Source organism: Cricetulus griseus (genome assembly GCF_003668045.3).
Source record: "Cricetulus griseus strain 17A/GY chromosome 1 unlocalized genomic scaffold, alternate assembly CriGri-PICRH-1.0 chr1_0, whole genome shotgun sequence".
NCBI classification, from domain to species: Eukaryota; Metazoa; Chordata; class Mammalia; order Rodentia; family Cricetidae; genus Cricetulus; species Cricetulus griseus.
The window spans coordinates 2,290,492-2,293,318 of NW_023276806.1; positions in this window are offsets into that span (position 1 = coordinate 2,290,492).

The following is a 2,827-nucleotide window of genomic DNA, read 5'->3' on the forward strand; positions in this document are numbered from 1 at the left end:
AGCAAGGGGAGCCAGCACGTGGTCTCTCTCTGGGTTGAGCCAACATTGGGAAGAGTTCTGGGTCCAAACAGCCTGGAGTGCCAACCTGGTCACTGGTTCCCTTGTGTGAATATATCCCTAATAAATTACCAGTTAATAACCTATTTCTGATTCCATTTGCATTCCTCCATAACTGGTGTCAGACTTGGAGGTTTTACCCCCACACTCCTTGCCTTTTACCCCTGACCAGTCACACAAACCCACTGGGACTCCCAGTACAACTGGGTTCCCATACCGTGCTCCTCCCCCTGCCTCTTCTGGTGGTCTGTATCCCAACCCAAGGTTTCCCAGAGGGAACAAGAACACCACCAGCAGCTGCCCAGTTTCCCACCGCTACCGGTCACAGTGACAAATGTGTGTGAAGGGAACTACTACCACGTCAGCCTTGACTGTTGCAGAGCCATGAGGAGAAAGGCATGGTGGCAGAGAAAGTCTCCATTTTATCTTACTCAGCTGCAACACTTCAGAAATACTGTGACAGGACAGAAACACAGGGTTGTAGAAATGACAGTGTTGTGTGCAAGGTCAACTACTGATGTCTATGTAACCTTTTCACGAGGGTAAACAGTGCTAATTGGAGATGTGAGTACAAATGAAATGAGTGACTGATGAGGCTAACATGAGTAAGGCTTTACAGACAGTAGAAGGAGAACATCTTTCATGGCAAGAACGGTGACATCTGCTAACCTCCAGGCTGGCTCTCTGCAAGTCCACACTCCAACTGAGCAGAACTCCAGCCTGAGCCGAGAGTGCTGGAGTATTTATACTGCAAGGACTTCACTTTGTTATGTTGTCATTTAGAGAAAAACTAGGACGCATCAAGAAATAAACAAATACTAAGAGGAATGATCATAGGAATGTAGGCTTGTGCCATGGAGGCCAGGTAGACAGCTCCAGGAGAGTTTGAGTTACCATTGCTGGCAGCGGGAAGGAGAAAGTCTGAGAATTTATGATCAGATTTATCACGATGCAGACTGGAAGCAATGCTGAGTTTTGCCCAAGCAATGATGACAGGAACCTGACTGGAGTGGATTCCATGGGACAGGGTGGGGTGAACACTCAAGGGGTGGTTGCTGGGCCATAAATTAAAATGAATTTAATTTTACTAGGGTAAAATTAAATTGTGTTGTCCAAATGAAGATTCCAGATCAAGGGCCAAGAGACTGCATTTGATGTCACCTCTTCTGTGAAATTCCCCCTCTCTTCCAGGTGGTTGGTCATTGTTCTCTGTCTCTAACTCTTCCTATACACATTTCCAGAGCTGTTCTGTGTTGGAATTGTTTATTTGTACACACATTCCTCTGATTCCACACAGAGGGCTCATCTTTACATGTCAGCTCTGTGTCATATGCGTGCATTCCACAAGTGTGGTGATGGAGGGAATGGATGAGCCTCATGTTTTAAGTCAGTCTAAGTGACACAGGCAACACAGAGGGGGAACTGATGGAGTGTTATGGATGATGGGTAAGTTTGGTGTACTCACTCATGTTTTCCAAGATAAAAATCCCATGAATTCTGGAAACAGGGAGGCCTACTTCTCAAATGTAGCCTTGTGTTGTCCTTTTCAATATTAAACAAAGGCAGGAAGCTGCCACCCAACTAATCTTGGCTATACATTACCAAGTTCACAACTGTCCTCTTCTTACTGTGACATTTGTCCACACCAACTCACCATATATAATAACAGAGAATCTAGATGAAAAGATAGATATCTGGAATTTGGATTGTACAAACTATATAGACTTCTGTGTCTTTTAAATGCCCCAGTGCTCAGACTAACAGTCTATAGCTTCACTTTAAAAAGACAAGTGATTGAAATTATGATACATCTTTTGTCTAGATGTTTCCAGCTGCATTTGCCAGGCCACTAAATAATCCTTGATTGTCTTTGAGTGAATGAATGATTGCTATAAGAACTTTCCAAGCATCTGAGAGAAGTTAATACCATTTTCCATCTGTGTTTGTCAGGGTTCTCTAGAGGAACAGAACTGATGGAATTAATCTATTTGTCTGTCTGTTGGTCTGTCTGTCTAAAGGGGATTAGAGTGGTTTACAGACTGTGGTCTAGCTAGTTCAACAATGGCTTACCATCAGAAAGCTCAAGAATCCGTAGTTATTCAGTCTACAATGCTGGTTATCTTAATTGGTTTTCAGGCTCTAATGCCAGTGAAGGAATGGATTTTCTGGTGAGAACAACGGCAAACAGGCAAAGAAAACAAAAGAGAACAAGCTTCTTCTTCTTCCTATGTATAGGCTGCCAGCAGAAGGTATAGATCTTTTCACTAGAAAAGATCTAGATTAAAAGTAGGTCTTTCCATTTCAAAAGATCCTGATTGAGGTAAACTGGGTTGGGGGAGTGGACTTGGGGGAGAGTGGAGGTGGGTGGGAGCTGGGAGAAGCGGAAGGAGGGGAAAATGTGATTGGGATTTATTGAACGAGAGAAGAATCTATCCCTCACAAGGATCCCATCTGCTTGGGGTTTAGTTAATTCCATGTGTAGTCATGTTGACAACCAAGAACAGCCATCACACAGCCTAACTTTTAAAAGATTTTCCAGTACATGGCAGAGCGTTTCTGAGATGCTGCTGGTCTGGGAATGAGTTTGTCATGATAACAGAGCAGTTACAGGAGGTCTTGTGTTAGTCATGTGCAAACCAGACAGCTTTGTTAGCACACTGCAAGAACTGAACTGTGAGAAAACACAAACTGCTTCATTTGTAACTTAGACATACACCTTTCCAGAAAGAAAGAAAAAGGCCCCACTCAAAATGTAATGAAAACACAAACC